Below are 17,599 nucleotides of genomic sequence, written 5' to 3'. Positions count from 1 at the left end.
GTATAATATATATATATATATATGTATGTGTGTACTATAAACAGATGTGAGTAGACATTCACACAGCTCAGGAGTTCAGTAGTCTTATAGCCTGTGGTATAAAACTGTCTCTGAGTCTGGTGGTCTTGGTCCGGATGCTGCGGTACCGTCTGCCAGACGGCAGCAGACAGAACAGATTGTTGCTGGGGTGATGGGGGTCCTTTAATATCCTACCGGCCTTCTTCCTACACCGCTGGGTGTAGAGGTCCTCCATGGATGGCAACTCCGTCCTGGTGATGTGCTGAGCAGTTTTCACCACCCTCTGTAGAGTCTTACGGTTGAGGGCGGTGCAACTGCCATACCAGGCGGTGATGCAGCCAGTCAGGATACTCTCGATGGTGCACCTGTAGAAGTTGCAGAGTATCCTGGAGTCCATGTTGAACTTCCGCAGCCTGCGGAGGAAGAAGAGCCGCTGTCGAGCCGTCTTGGATATGACCCTGGTGTGATGTGTCCATGTCAGGTCCTCACTGATGTTAACCCCGAGGAACCTGAAGCTGCTGACTCTCTCTACAGGAGTCCCGTCGATGGTGATGGGTGTGTGTGCTTCTCTCTGCCTCTTCCTGTAGTCCACAATCAGCTCCTTTGTTTTGCTGACGTTGAGATGGAGGTTGTTGTCCTGGCACCAAGATGTCAGGGCTCTGACCTCCTCTCTGTACGCCGTCTCGTCGCCGTCTGTGATCAGGCCGATGACGGTCGTGTCGTCTGCACTGTCCTTGTCCCTCTCCCAGCATATGGCTTCAGCTCGTACCTCTAGAAGGGTATAGTCAGGGTGTTGCTGCACGACATGTTTCAACTCCCTGCAAAGGTTAAGGTCAAGCACATGTTCGATAAATGGTCCCTAAGAAGTGTGGAGGCGCTGCGCACCCCGTGTGGGGAACAACGTTCAATCTTTTCCATTATACAATACAAAGAATGAGAACACTCTTGCAATGATTCTCAATCCTGCTGCTTTCTAGAAAATACATTTTGTTGTAAAGAAAAATAAGACTTTGCACAACCATATACAGTATATCCCGGAGAATGGCTAAGATTCTCTTAGGTTCCTCCCTCTCTGCTCTAAATGATCATATATGAAATATGCTTGATCAACTGGCCTCAAGTGTCTTGTCCTCAACGTGGCCAATCCTCTACAGGAATACCAGAGGTCTCCCTAAAAGTCGGACACTTTCTTTCTCTGTGAATATAAAGCACACGTTCAAAAGGGACGGGATTACCGACCGGGGGGGAGTTGGCCACCACCTGCTCCTGTAGCAGCTGCTCCTTCTCGGCCTGCAGTTGATGCACCAAGTCTCTTAACTCCTGAAGTTCACAGGCCATGATTGGAGTGAAAAAGATAGTCAGTACAGGCACAGTCTATGTAACACTTTAGCTTAGCAGGGATGAACCAAAGTCAAAGTCCACTTTATTGTCAAAGTATCCACATGTGTTATACATACAGAAAATTGAAATACCATTTCTGGCAGTCCCACAGTGCAAATATAAACAAGAACATATAACATAAAAAGAAGAGCCACCGTACCACCACCACAGGTCGGATCCAATATCCAGCAGGTCCCTCGATGTGCACACTGCTGTTTTGTTTCACCAAAAATGAATGAAAATACTCCATCCATCCATCCATCCATCTTCTCCCGCTTTTCCGTCAGGGTCGCGGAGGTAACAGCTCCAGCAGAGAGCCCCAAACTTCTCGTTCCCTGGCCACATCTACCAGCTCTGACTGGGGGATTCCAAGGCGCTCCCAGGCCAGTGAAGAGATATAATCCCTCCACCTGGTCCTAGGTCTACCCCTCGGTCTCTTCCCAGCTGGACGTGCCTGGAACACCTCCCTAGGGAGGCGCCCAAGTGGCATCATCACTAGGTGCCCGAACCACCTCAACTGGCTCCTTTCAACGCGAAGGAGCAGCGGTTCTACTCCGAGTCCCTCCCGGATGATTGAACTTCTCACCTTATCCCGAAGGGAGATGCCAGCCACCCTGCGGAGAAATCCCATTTCAGCCGCTTGTATCCGCGATCTCGTTCTTTCGGTCATGACTGAATGAAATACTATACAAAAGAAAATAATCCTGTCTCAAACTAATTGGACTGCCAATGTATCCTGCCGTCAATGCCAGAACTGTAACCACGGCCGTGCACACGGCCTAAAGTTAGCTGTTCTATTGATCAAATTTGCCCTTTTTCTCAAATCTATCAAACAGCCAAACTCCTCAGACTCAATTAGAAACACGATACAGTTGGCAGTCAACAAAAAGGATCAAGACAAGGATTTACTCCCAAGAGTATGATATTTATTTATAAATATCAGACAAATTTAATACATTACAAACAGTAACCATTAAAAGCAACAGTTTATGATGAATTCATCAACAACAAGAATATTATTTAAAATGGTATCCAGCCTAGAAAAACTGACTAAACGAGCGCAAACAATTACTGTTGAGAGTGGGGAAACAAGCAGGTAAAATCTAAAGATTTGCTCACCACCACTCACACGTGCCCTGTACAGACACAGCAAACTGAAAAGAAGGTCACACACACACACACACACACACACACACACACACACACACACACACACACACACACACACACACACACACACACACACACACACACAGTGAAGTGCACGTGAGGGCCTGTAGAAATGTGTTCGTTTATTTGAAGCCAGGATGTCGGTTTAAAAGAAAAGGCAAAACTCCCGTAAAAATTATAAAGGAGTGTTTAATAAAAAAGATGTAGTGGAAGGTTTTACAATCGTTTCACAGCTGTGGCCCTAAAGCTCTACACACACTAGAACAGGCCCAAAACATGAATAGAATTCACGATGTGTTCACTGTCCGTGGGTCCGAGCCAAAAGAGACCCCCACCCCATCTGTGATGGGTCTTTGTCCAGCGGTTGCCTCTTCCTATTGGTTGCTTCACGTCGTAACAGTACTTCCGGCCAGTTCAGTGTATACGTGGCATAAAGCCAAGTCGCTTCTTAGGGTATTACAGTGGCAATAAGGAGAATTACTCATTGTGTGTTTTATGTATAACACCACAAGAGATTCCCCTGTTCACCCTGTATTTACATTTCGCTTGTTGAGGAAACCTACGCTCAAACCCACAGTTTTCCTCCGTCCGGCCTCAAGCGCCAGCAATGTTGCATTCAATGTCGTTTGCATCCGGTTACGAGTTGACCATTTCAAAATAAGAGTGCACTTCAGAATAAGACAGTGTTTCAAAATAAGACAGTGTTGCAGTTACTCGGAATATTGATTATTACTTCCTACAGGCCTAACACCTCTGAATCCCATCTCCCAAGGCTGCCGCTCACGTCAGGGGGCTGGATCCCTCGTAAAAGACACAAAACACAACAGTATATCAGCTCATTGGATACAGATTTATACAGATAATAAAAACACTAATACTTTTGGGAGATTAGAAATTGGAACAACAATGTAAACAACAGCATCAAATACCAACTACTTTAACAAATTAAAACCAAAGAAACAAAACAGCAGTGGCGGACAATCTATAAAAGAACAAAGCCCACGTTATAGAAATGCCGCCATAAACCTTAACTTTATAAAAACTATGAGCGCTCCTACCTTATGTATCTCGGACAGCGCAGCCCCTCACTAACCCACACAGTACCGCTGCTGTTACCGTCACGGACAAAGCTACAGTCTGCTGGAGTAAGGTATAAAAGTCAACAACCAGAGCCTTACGTGCCACTACCTCGATGATTGTGGAGACTTACCGGAAACGTTTCGCTCGAACGGGACAGAACTATCAGGTATCAGTTGTTTAAATATTGTTTACCAAGTTAATGGAATGCGGAAGTGGGCGGTACCGCTGTAGCGCAATACTACAGTGGCCAGAAGGTAGTTTACATTTATGGTCGGCTACACTTGCAGTTAGTGCCTGCTATTTCAACATACAGGACAGTAAAGCAGAACACATCCTCTTAAACATGAAGCAAATGGTTCACCCACACACAGCTCAGTCTATAGCTGCTCATGTAGATGAGTGTTTAGCAGAATGGGCGATCCTAAAAGAAAAAGTTCTCAGGATAATAACAGATAATGGAAGCAACATGGTTTCTGCGTTTTGCCATGAAGAAGAGGACACAAGTTCTGATGAGAACAATAGCCAGGATAGTGAGGGAGAGGAAGAGGCAGAAGAAAGGTCAGTCTGTGATTGATGTTTGTCATATATAGTGTTTTTTCACTATTGTAGATATTTGATGTTAAATCAAAAAATAATGAAATATACCTAATCAATTATTTTCATGTATTGAAAGGCCAATATGCTATGCTACAGGCTAATAGTTATTGTAGGATTAATGAAAAGATTGTTGTTTTGTGTTTAATTCTATCAGATATGGAACCTTGGAGAGGACCCCATGTGTCGTCCATACACTTCAGCTCGTTGTTAACATGATCAAGAAGGAACAAGCCATCAAACGCTTACTGGACAAGGTCAGTCACCTGGTGAAACAGTTTTGGAAATCGTCTGTTGCCACAGAACAGTTATTGAAACAGGCTGGACTTGTCCTCACGAAAGACTTTCCTAGCAGATGGTCGAGGACTGTTTTGATGTTGTCTCGTTGACTTGAAGTGAAGGACCATGTGGTTTCGGTGGCTGACAACATGGGCTGGGACTGCCTGACTGAGGACTGAGTGGCAGAAGGTGGCCATCCTGAAGGACTTGCTTCTTCCATTTGCAGAGCACACACAAGTGCTTGAAAGTGACACAAGTTGTCTCTCTGGTTGTGCCTGCATTACTGGGCTTGAACATCTACCTGTCTGACTTCTACTTTGCTAATATGAGGAGCTACAGGGATGTAGCTACAGTGGCACAGAAGATGTTGGTAAACATGGATTCACACTTGAGCTGTTTTCTGGATGTGTCAGCCAGCAAGTTTTCTATTGATGAAGAGGGCATTAAAAATGCAGAGGTTGCAGAGGCACCTATGAAAAACTGGCCTAGGTTTAGGTTTTTTAGTGCCCATCGGCCATCTAGGCCAAGGAGTTCCAAGACCAACATAAAACAAGAGCTACAAAAATTAAAAGAGATCCTGTCCGATTACCCAGAAGAATTGGGAATAGAGCTCTGGTCCTCCCAAAGCTCCACCACATTTCCAATGCTGAAACCTCTGGCATTAGATCTTCTGGCAATGCCAAGCCTTTGCTGAGCGGGTCTTCAGTTTAACTGGAGACCTTTCCAGTGGCCGCTGCAACAGAGCAAGAGTTACATTGGAAAAAGTGCTTTCTTTAAGCTCAATAAAGATAATTAGAGTGTTTATAGGTGTTTACTGTGTTTACTTTAAAAACCCTTCATTCAAATACACATTTTTTTTTCTAGACCTCCATCTCGTAATGGATTTTTCTAACTTAACAATGGTCTATTCTAGATTTTGTGATACATTATTTCTGTTCAGAACAAAATTGCATTTGTTATTCTGTACTCTCAAGCACAGAACCGAACCCAACATGTAGATAGGTTGTATTTTTAGGTCTACAGTACGTCTATCCTTTTAAGTGTTTATTATATTTTAACTTGTGTCTGCTCAGCTATAAGAGTCTGTAGCTGTAAGAGTCGTATTATTTAACACCATTTTTTAAAATGTTGTGGGTGATTCTAAATAATATGTTGTCAGAACAAGTGCATCTTTTGTAAATGTGTATTTCTTGTGTGTATAATCAACAAACCAGACACTTTCAGCAAAGTTGCATTGATTGAAGATTCATTCATTCAAGATGTTTGTTTTTCCAGGTTATTATGACATCTAATCAATATGTTAGCTGTGTGGAACACAACTCAACTGGAATGATAAACAAAAATCATCTCTGAAAAAAAAAAATGTTTTGACTAAAACTGGACTAAAATACCTTGAGTTCTTGTTTGACTAAAACTAGACTAAAATGTTGAGACTTTTAGTCGACTAAAACATGACTAACAAAAAATGATATGTGAATGACTAAATATGACTAAGACTAATAAGGAACTTTGACACAAGACTAAGACTAAATTGAAAAATGGGCGACAAAATGAACACTGATCTATACACAGACCAGAACAGCGACTGTTATAACAAATTAACTAATGAGAATGTGTCTCCCAACTTTATTTTTATTTGATTTTGTTTTTGTTTTTGTATTGTTATTTAGACTTGTTAAAACAATAAAAACCATATCACAAAAAGATGAGTACTGTGCTCCACACTGATGCTGCTATCTGCAACACTCTCTTTCTCTTTGTCGCTCGCTCTCTCTCTCACACACAAAAGTAAGAAAAGGAACAGGAGAAATGAAGGAAAATGGGAATAAACAGGAAACAAATAAAGAACTAGTGGAACTAAAGAAAAATGTAAGATGATAAAAAACGACAGCTTTCAAAGAGAGTAAAACATCAGGGGAGTGAGAGATGGGAATAAATGGGAGAGAAGATCGGGTTTAGACGTGAAGAGAGGATAAGAGAGCAGAAGCAAATGATTGTTCTGTTTCCCTGCCCAGAGACCAGTATTTGGAGTTAAGTAATCAGATTGCATTTTTCTGTAACGCGTGACTGTTGGTTCAACAGTAATAACATTACAGTTACTACACACAATGATCTGGTTTCTTGTGTTACTTTAAGATTTTCGACTATTTGCAACTGGAGGACAGATTCAATCAAACGTCCCTTTTCACCCCCCCTCATCATCTTATTTTTTTGTAATTCATGTGTTTTCTTGCTGGTCCTTGTTTAAAAAAACAACTATTAATACTAACAAAGGACAAGAGATTCTCCTTTACTTCTGCAGAAAATATCAGCTGTCAATTTCCTACTTCTCAACGTCATTTACCTCAATCACATCTATTATTAAATGTACAGATGTCTCTCTCCTAATGTGTGTTAGGTCTATGGGAACAATCTTTCTGGGCCCAATAACAGAGCAGGGAGTTGTTATCCCGCAGTTATCCCACACTGTTCCTTTGTGCCAGGACTGCGTGTTCTCTGTGCCAGTCACTCAGTGCAGTTTAGCGGTCTCCTTCCAAGTGGAGGCCAGCTTGACTGCAGGAACAAGGCAGATGTTGCATTTTTGCTGCTGCTCCATCTCTAGTGTAAATGAAAATAATATATTTGTCTCTAAACCAGACCCCACACACAATTTGACATACATTGACAAACCTCCCCTTGAGCAAGGCACCGGACACCTCCAATCCCCCCTCCCCATTGCTCCCCAGGCGCTGCACAGTAGGTGCCCACTGCTCCTAGTACTAGGATGGGTTAAATGCAGAGGACCAATTTCACTGTGTGTGCTCTGCTGTGTGCATGTATGTGACTAATAAAGAGGGTTTCATCCTCCTATTCTATTCTATTCTATTCTTGAGGGGTGGAAAGTGGTGTTTCAGAAAGGACAATGAGACAACCACCATTTCCAATCTTGCCAATCATTCTTTACAACATCTTGAGATCAAATGCCCTCATGGCTGTTGTCACACCCCACGCTGCGGCAGGTCCGGCCTCACTTTGTTACCAAAACATAGATGCAACCCAACATCCATCATCTCAATTTACATAAATCTGACATGATCATCAAATCCCTCACAACGTTCTCCTCACCAGCAATAACTCTTTACTTCTTCTCCGCCTCATTAACCAAGCTAGCCTATTACTCTCCTTCATTACAATTTGACTACCGCTACATTCTATCAGGAAAATCATCCAAAGTCCTAAATATATTTAATCTAGAACTCTCAATCCACTGCCCCCCTGTTAATGAACCTCTGCTTCTGATGTGTTATTATGTTGTGTTTTTGTACTGATATTGTGTAGTGTTAAAACAAACAAAGCTTTTGAAACCAAAATCGTGCCTGTTTTCCTAAAGATTCTACATTCATATTCCACTATCTGTGCTTTACCTGAATGCATTATCTGGTGATTCATACCTTGGTATATGAAATTCCAAATACCTGCCAAGTGATGTATCTTCCATCATTGGATGTGTTGCGATGAGACCAAACTGAATAGTTCAACTTTCAGCGAGTAAGAAAGCCTTCACCAGATGTAAACACTCCATTGTTTATTTGCCTTGTTCTATTATTTTTTGTGTTTTTATTTGATATCTCTTGAACTTGTACAATCTTCCATCAGTAATTGTGCTGTAAGATGCATTTTATCTGGAACGATGAGGTCGGGCTGTAACATTCACCTTCACCTCACACAGGGAGGGGTGGAGAACAAGAGAGTAGACAAAATGCTTTCTGAAGATGTCAGGACCAGACTGTGTGACGCTGTCTGCCCGTGATGACTTCTGACATCAAGGACAGAAGGGAGGCGTAGACATTTAAACACAAGCTGTCAGCATTTTTACTCCTATAAATATTAAAGATCAATTAAATGTTGATGTTTTGTCATATTCAGATCTACCTATATATAAGGACCCTCCAACATCTCGTGTCATATCTGTGTGTGTGTGTGTGTGTGTGTGTGTGTGTGTGTGTGTGTGTGTGTGTGTGTGTGTGTGTGTGTGTGTGTGTGTGTGTGTGTGTGTGTGTGTGTGTGTGTGTGTGTGTGTGTGTGTGTGTTTGGTTGTCTTGTTTTACATATAAAATAGTAATAATAACACCTAATAATAGTTATAATAATAATAACAATAATAAAAACTATAATACTAGATTTTATACATGGTCCTTTTCAATAATGGTATAAAAATGAATACATTAAAAAGGAGAAATGGATTCATTATGGTGAAGCTGCTTTGCTCCACTACGCTTCCAAACTGAGGAACACCAGGAAAAATCAGAGAGGCCAACTCATGGAAATTTTTAAACCTAAGTTAAAGATACATCTTGTTAAATCAGCTTTTTAAATTAGCTTTTTATTAGCGACATCCCCACTTGAAATGGTCTTTTATTCCTTTAATATTAAGTAATTTTTTATATGGTTTTAATTATGTTATAAGTTCTACAGGTTTTGACTTTGAGTTATTATCTATTTTGCCATATTATTTGTGAAATTGTATTTTAAGTTGGTTTTGAATCATTTTAATTGTATTAATCCTATCAATTATTATACATTTATTATTAACGAGTTATATTGTGTCTTATTTTTTATTATCATACCTTTTACTGCTGTGTCTCTTAAAGTGCTAAGTGTTATATCATGTTTATTTTTTTATTTTTTGCTGTTGTAATTGTGATGTGTGCCTTGTCAAAGCACTTTGTGCTGCACCTGATGCATGAACAATGCTCTCCAAATAAAGTTTATAGTTATTAATATTATAATTTTCTGGATTGCTGTTGTGTTATCAGGGCTGTGCAGTGAGGACGACTTCAGGAAGGTGCTTGATTTACGAGACAATCAATGTCCAACCCTCACCTGCAGTCATGAACTCTGCAGAGACAGAAGCGGCTGAGAGGAGTTCAGCACTGGCGTCTGGGACCGGCCTCACTGAGGATGTGAGTGTGGACCGGCCACTTTGAAGGCAGATGATGAACTTGTATATGTTTGACTTGATGAGCTGCAGGACCCTAATAATTCAATAAGTCCCAGGTTTGGCTCTCAGATCTTCCACTTTGTTTTGGTTGCATGCTTCAGTGCATCTAGCCCATCAGTGACTGTGTCATAAAAGTGACGCTAGAGGAAATAAATACGGGTGCTCTGCAATGTGTGTGTGTGTGTGTGTGTGTGTGTGTGTGTGTGTGTGTGTGTGTGTGTGTGTGTGTGTGTGTGTGTGTGTGTGTGTGTGTAGGCAGGTAAGGCACTGGAGCTCATCTCAGCTGTCCACAGGGTACAGAAGGCACAGTGGTCTAGCCGCCCACACACACCGACAACGTCACACACTCACACAAACAGACAGCAGTGTACACACACACACACACACACACACACACATACACACACACACACACACACACACACACACACACACACACACACACACACACACACACTCAGTTATAAATATAGTCTGTGGCTGTGAGTAGACAGATGGACTGAAGCTTGCTCACTGCGGTCATCAATAACCAAATTAAACTGTGCACCTTAACGTGTGTGTGTCCTATTAAATATGTAATGGGGGGGTGGGGGTCACAGAGGAGAGCTACAGGCACAATAACACCGTCTGGACTGTGTAACACACACACACACACACACACACACACACACACACACACACACACGCACACGCACACGCACACACACACACACACAATCATTTTTAGGGAAATGAATGTCCTTGTGACTTGATGAGGACTTGGGGTATGTACGGATTGTTAAATAAATGGGTTTAACTTTCACAGGCTAGCAGCTAAAGACCAGAGCCTTAAAAAAATCTGATATCCTACAGCATTTCTTTTCATAAAGGCTCACACTATTATTGGAAAGTCCTGGAAGAGTCCCAGATCACACTGAGGCATTTATATATCATTTGGATATATAATCAGGGATAAGCCGATGGATGGGTTTGTTGAAATTCCAACAATCAAGAATACTTTAAGCAGCAATTTTCTTTGTGTGTTAGTGGGTGCCATTGTAATTTTTCCACGCCCCATTCTCCAAAACCACAATAGTCGGAATGACATCCCAAATGACACAGCTAATGTTGATACAGTCAATGACTGGAGCAGCTCTTTAACCAGCAGGTGGTTAGAGGATGGTGTTTTTGTTTGTTTGTTGGTACAACCATGTGATCTACCGGTGAAGAGGAACAATGTAGAAAATGTAAAAGAAAATGTGGAAAAGACCTGAAGTGGTAGCAGTTACTGGCAAAATGTATATCATCACTAAAATACTGGACAGTGCAGTCACTTGAGTCCAAAGTCTAGACTCGCCAGGCAGATTTGAAAATGAAGATGGCTGTATAGGATTTGGCGCAATGACCCAAATTAATTCAGTTGTTTAAAGGCAGACAATTGTTGAATCATAGTTGACCACATGAAAGCAGCAGATAGCTGGATGTTCCCTGCAGATCATACGTTTTATAACCCGACTAAACACAGTGTTTTCTGGTAGAGTAGCTCTGCGGGTAGCAGTACAAAATCAAAACCTGCCAGCTCACTTAACTCTGTTGAGGTGTATGTGTGTTGAGAAATATGTGTATTCCATATGTACTCTATAGACGTCTTCTGTCAATCAAAACGATAATAATGCACACAAAGGGCCATGAAAATATGACTTCTCAAAAAAAAGTGTTCTTGTGGTTTATTTAAGGGGTAAGTTGATCCGAGTCAAGGGGTACATTTGGGGACCAATTGACTCTTCAAGTTTAAACCTAAGCAGAAGTAAAAAATATATCCTCCTTTCTCTGCCACTGCCTGCTCTGGTGTCTACACTGTAGTGACACCTGTTTCGTCAACTTTATAAATAATTTTTGAGGGAATCTATGCCTTTAAACAAACCTGAGCTGAGCATCTGGTTCCTGTGATCCTGCTAAACCCTTCTCTCTTGTTTATGTATTTCAAAGCCAGTTCACAGCATTTCTCTGGAGGAGGCCATGGAACTGCTCTAGTTTTTGATCTGGTCTGAAGCTCCTTCTCTCTCCTTAGTGAAGACCCTCTCTGCCTCTGCTGTTCCACTCTGTGTTATTTATGTTAATGTGCAAAATAGGTCTGAAAAAGTTAAAATCCCTTGATGGGATTCCTTTTTTTACTTCCTGTTTCAGTTCCGTATCATGCTGCATCAACGTGATACGGAACTGAACTCAGCCAATAGCAGCGAGCCGCTAGAGTTTCAACACCACTAAGATAAAGCCGACCCAAGCGGAGGAGCCATGGCGAGAAGACGCTGGCACTTTCGCTCCGAACCAAAACTTTCTTTGTTTGCCATACTTAAGGAAGAAGATGTGAAGAACAAGTGGCTTGCATTTATTTTTACCACTATTCCCCTGGAGCAAAAACCCAAATTATGGTTGTATTCTCGACATTTCACTGAATTGTGGAGCAGTTGTTTAGGAAGTTGAGCCGCAAGCACACTGCTTCCCTCGGCAAAGTTGCAAGCTAACGCTATCAACGCTACACTACCAAGCTTTCAGGCTGTATGCACACTAACTTTAACTAAATTGTGCAAAAATACGGTGATGGTTTTTCATCCACAACACGTTAACCTCTTAGGCCCAGACGCAGCAACGTTTAAGAAACAGCGTCTCAGGGCATGTTAACATTTAACAAGCTATTAATGTGGCATACCCACTTAACGGGAAGAAACTCTTCTACTAGACCATATTAACCATTTTTATCAAGACGAAACATAATTCCAACACCAAGCGTCTAAATCAGCACCGAACGAAAACGAGCTAACGCTCCATAGCACAGAGTGAGCTACGATTTTTTACTTAATGTTATCTGCACAAACCACATATCATATGAAACCTGAGATTCTCATCACTGTATGAACAAAACTCACTGAACTAGCAGCCAAGAAAGAGCAAGAAAACTGCTTCACTTTACAGAGCCATAGCTATAAACAGTGTTTGCTGTTTGTGATCAAGGAAATAAAAACGCTACTGAAGGCAAGGCAAGTTTATTTATATAGCACCTTTCAACACAAGGCAATTCAAAGTGCTTTAAAAACCTGAAAGACATTAAGAGTGTTAAAAAAAATAGTGCGGTATAAACACATTATACAAAGGCATTTAAAAACAGTCATTTAAGAGCAAAGATTATGAAATAAACACAACAGGTATAAAATACATGAATAAAAGTTACAGTGCAGAATAAAAGTTACAGTGCAGAATAAAAGTCACAGTGCAGAATAAAAGTCACAGTGCAATGTTAGATCAGAACAGTTCAATTAAAAGCAGCGGCAAAAATGTTTTCAGCCTGGATTTAAAAGTAGTAAGAGTTGCAGCGGCCCTGCAGGGTTCTGGGAGTTTGTTCTAGATATTTGGAGCATAATAACTGAACGCTGCTTCTCCTTGTTTAGTTCTAAGTCTGGGGACAGAAAGCTGACCCATTCCAGAAGACCTGAGAGTTCTGGATGGTTCATAATGTAAAAGGAGATCAGAAATGTATTTTGGGCCTAAACCATTCAATGCTTTATAAACCAGCAGCAGAACTTTAAAATCTCTGACAGACAGGAGGCCAGGGTAAAGACTTCAGGACTGGACTGATGTGATCCACTCTCTCAGTGTAAAGACCTCAGGACTGGAGTGATGTGATCCACTCTCTCAGTGTAAAGGCCTCAGAACTGGAGTGATGTGATCCACTCTCTTAGTGTTAGTGAGGACTCGAGCAGCAGCGTTCTGAATCAGCTGCAGCTTTCTAATGGACTTCTTAGTGAGACCTGTAAAGAAACCTTTACAGTAGTCGAGTCTACTGAAGATAAAAGCATGGAAGTGTTTCCAGATCCTGCTGTGACATTAGTCCTTTAATCCTAGATATATTCTTCAGGTGACAGTAGGCAGACTTAGTGATTGTTTTAATGTGACTGTTGAAATTCAGGTCAGAGGCCATGACTACACCAGGTTTCTGGCGTTAGCTGTTGTTTTGAACATTGCTGACTGAAGCTCAGCACTGACTTTTTGTCGTTCCTCCTTCGCTCCAAAAACAATTACCTCGGTTTTGTCTTTGTTTAATTGGAGAAAGTTCTGACTCATCCAGTCATTCATTTGTTCAATGCACTTACTCGGTGTTTGAATTGGAGCAGAGTCTCCTGGTGAAATGGTAATGTAAATTTGTGTATCATCTGCATAGCTATGGTAACTTGTTTTGTTGCTTTTCATTATCTGAGCCAGTGGTAGCATGTAGATGTTAAAGAGAACAGGCCCCAAGATGGAACCTTGAGGAACTCTGATGGGTAGCTGCCTATACAAACAAAGTGTTTCCTGTCCTTTAAGTAGGATTCAAACCAATTTACAACTGTTGCTGAAAGTCCCAACCAGTTTTCTAGTCGGTCTAGTAATATGTTGTGGTCAACAGTGTCGAATGCAGCGCTGAGATCTAATAATACTAACACTGAGATTCTGCCACTGTCTGTGTTTAAGTGGATGTCATTGAAGACCTTAACAAGAGCAGTCTCAGTGCTGTGGTGCGGTCCAAAGCCTGACTGGAACACATCAAAACTGTTATTTGCATCCAAGAAATTACTCAGCTGTTTAAAAACTACTTCTTCAATAATTTTACCTAGAGATGAGAGGTTTGATATGGGCCTGTAATTATTCATTGCTGAAGCGTCCAGATTATTCTATTTTTAAGAGCGGTTTAATTACTGCAGTTTTCAGGGCCTGTGGGAATACACCTGAGTGAAGAGACCTGTTTACTATATGAAGTAGATCTGAGGACATGCTATGAAAAACATTTTTGAAAAAGCTTGTAGCTATAATATCAAGGCAGCAGGAGGAGGACATCAGATGTTGAATCATGTCCTCTAGGTCTTTATCATTAATCTGATGGAATTGTGTCATGGTGTTTGAATTGATTTTGAGTGGACACAAGGACAACTCATTTGCTGTACCTGATACAGAAACACCGACTGCCTCTCTGATTTTCTGAAATTTGTCAGTGAAGAAGGAGGCAAATTCATTGCAGGCCCTGGTGGATTGAAATTCTGAGGCTACTGACACTGGGGGGTTTGTTAGTCTCTCAACGGTAGCAAACAAGGCACGTGAGTTGTTTGTGTTTTTGGCAATGATATCAGAGAAGAAAGACTGTCCAGCCAAGTCTTTCTTTATAGATTTCAAAGGGAACCTGAATATTAGTTTTTCTCCACTTGCGTTCAGCTTTTCTAGTCTGTCTTTTTTCTGTTCTCACGCTCAGATATTGTCTTGCCACATACCTCCTTTACCGTAGCATCTATGACCTTTTTACTTTTGAATTAAAAAGATCGACTAGCTCATTTACTGAGATGTTAGCAAGGGCTGGTGTGGGAGAACACTTCTGAACAGACATTTCCCTTGTGTTTTCAGAGAAGTGCTTTTTTGTGGTAATTTCTTTTTGAACATTTGTGTGAACAGAAATAAGGCTATCAAAGAAGACACAGGAATGATCAGAGAGTGCAACATCAGTCACCGCAACCTCAGAGATGTTCAGACCCTTTGAGATGATCAAGTCTAGAGTGTGCCCCTTGCTGTGCGTCGGAACCATTACATGCTGAGTCAGTCCATAGTTATCAAGAACACAGAACAGTTCTTTAGCCCCTCTGTCCTCAGGCTTGTCAACATGGATGTTAAAATCACCAACAATGACTAGACGGTCAAAGTCATTACACATTATAGACAGCAGTTCAGCAAAGTCATCAACAAAGCTTGCACAGTATTTGGGGGGTCTACAGATGTTTAGGAACATAGCTCGAGAGGAGCATTTCAGCTGAAGGGCCACATATTCAAAAGATGGGAAGGTTCCATAAGAGGTCTGCTTGCATTGAAGGGAATCATTGAACAGAATAGCAACTCCACCCCCTTTCTTATGCATTCTAGCCTGACTCATAAAACTAAAGTTGGGAGGGGTTGATTCTATAAGAACAGCTGTGCTGTTACTTTGGTCTATCCAGGTTTCAGTTAAAAACATAAAATCCAGATTGTGCTTGGTGTTAAATCATTGATTAAAAATGTCTTTCCTGCTAACGAACTGACATTTAGTAAAGCTAGTTTCAGCTTGTTGAATACAATATCAGTCTGATTTAGTGTGACAAGCTGTGACTGACGTGGAATCGCAGCTAAATGTGATTAATTCACACTAACAGTTGAGCGCTTTCAGTTTCTAAGCTGATTCATCGTTCGTAATCTATAGCCTATCAACACAGATATTGGCCAAGCTATTGGCAGGCAGGGTCCCGGCATGTTCTGGAAAGAGTTGAGAGTGCCATACGCCCTTGAGCCTGGACCCAGCACATATCAGTTAGAGCTTGTTGCCTTTTCTACACACACATCCTTATCAGGCTCCAGAGACAGCTGATTCGGTCTCAAAGGGGGAGGAGGTGGTGCACGTTTTGTTTTGGATGATTGTGGTAGGCATGGTGATGAATACGGGGGAGCTGGTGCAAGTGTCTGCTTCTCTGATTGTAGTTGAGGGACAGGGGTCTGCTTGCGAATCTCGTGAACTATGTTCAGGTTGGATTGTAGGTGGTCACTGAGCTGCTGGTTGGAGTAGTCTGGGCTCAGAAAGCTGGATAGCGGTTATGGTGTTGAAGGGAGAGTATCCTCAAAGGCGTTGATAAGGGGGGTGGGTGGCAGTCAAGAGACATTTAAAGTCTTCTTTTAGCACTTCTGACTGTTGTTTCATGACATCATTTGTTCCAATGTGCAGTACCACATGTTTCCACAGTCTGGAGTTCAGCCCCAATATGCAGGATCTTGTTAGCCAAGTCAGAGACCATATCCTTGGGAAAACCGAGTACTTTGGTGCTGTTTAAACTATTTAAATTTCTTACAACAGAGTCACCCACAATCAGAGTTTCAGGCCTAGTTTTCGAGTAACTTTTGGTCCTTACCCTGCTGTGTGAAGAAGACAGGTTATACAGGTCATCAGAAAAAGATCTTTGGTTCTGTGTCAGTGGAGCATATCTGTTCTGAAGTGGCACCCTTGGTTGTTTAGGAGGATTGTTTGCAGTCCTCCCTTTAGCAGCTGTCCACGGCTGATTTCTAGTATGAACTGGGGTTGAGGAGGCGCTCCGCCTGGGTGATATCAATGCAGGGCAGCCGGTCGCATCACAGACCTCAGAGTGCTGGGCTCCGCCGGTTATTCGTCCTCCTAAATCCCATGGAGATGATTTACTTTTAGGCTTTGCCCCAGAGAGTTCCAGGGAGGACTACCACTTCTAGATTTATCACCCAGCACAAAGCCTTCCTGTTCCTTGGAATCCTTGTAGCTGCTAACTAGCTGTGAGTTAGCATGCCCTTGTCGATTCTTTTGAAAAACTGGTACCGTGGTGTCATTCCCACATAGTCCATTCACTTCCACGTTAACTTCCAATCGGTGCATTTTTATTTCCAACACGGCGATCTTCTGTAGAAGTTTTTGGAAGTCATCTGCAGAGAGGGGAGGCATTTTGCTGCTCACTAGCTTAAGTTAAGTAGCACGCAGTACCAGCAGTCTAGGCTTTAGCTGTTGCTAGGCCATGCTACTATCAGACTGAGGTCATCTTAAAACTATTGAAATATGGCCAAAGCCCTCCATCTATTTTTGAAGAATAACCGTCCCAGTGACAACTTAATGTCCAGGAGCCGCTGCTCTGAGTTTTCAGAAAAGAAAAATAGGAAAAATAGGAATAAACATCAAAAAAAGTAAGCAAAAGCAGGAGCAAGCAGAAAGGCGTCTGCACTGTTGAAGTCCAAGGTCGAAGTTTTATCCAATGTCTCTGTGTCACTTTGAAATGATTACTGATAATCCATAATTATTTAGTTGTAATAACCTGGTATGGTACAACAACCAATGCCATTTTTTCACAGTTTTTTTCAGGGGCGGGACATTTGACAAATCTCTAAGTGGTTCACAGCAGAGTCGCCTGCTAACCAATCAGAGCAGTGTGCGCTTTTGCAAAGGTGGGGGGGGGCGTGGGCTCTTCAGACGGAGTGAAAGGTGATCATTTATGCACAGGCATTAGGAGGAAAATAAAGCTCTTTTTGAACATTGAAGCATGTAAACTGTCATAGTGGAGC

At 41.8% G+C, this 17,599-nt stretch overlaps 1 long non-coding RNA gene across 2 annotated transcripts; it reads right to left on the bottom strand.

Moving 5' to 3' along the window:
- Positions 1 to 2,739: 2,739 nt before the first annotated feature.
- LOC134880535 (uncharacterized) lies at positions 2,740 to 3,846 on the bottom strand. Of its 2 annotated transcripts, none has more exons than XR_010167930.1 (2): positions 3,779 to 3,846; positions 2,740 to 3,705 (listed from the first exon to the last, which is right to left on the bottom strand). It is a non-coding gene; the product is annotated as an uncharacterized LOC134880535 (long non-coding RNA). The 2 variants fall into 2 exon arrangements; XR_010167931.1 differs by having other exon boundaries at positions 2,740 to 3,708; positions 3,779 to 3,841.
- Positions 3,847 to 17,599: the final 13,753 nt, after the last annotated feature.

The sequence above is a fragment of the Eleginops maclovinus genome, chromosome 18 (assembly GCF_036324505.1).
Source record: "Eleginops maclovinus isolate JMC-PN-2008 ecotype Puerto Natales chromosome 18, JC_Emac_rtc_rv5, whole genome shotgun sequence".
NCBI classification, from domain to species: domain Eukaryota; kingdom Metazoa; phylum Chordata; class Actinopteri; order Perciformes; family Eleginopidae; genus Eleginops; species Eleginops maclovinus.
Note: the sequence above shows the minus strand (reverse complement) of the source record. Positions and strands in the feature narration are given on the sequence as shown.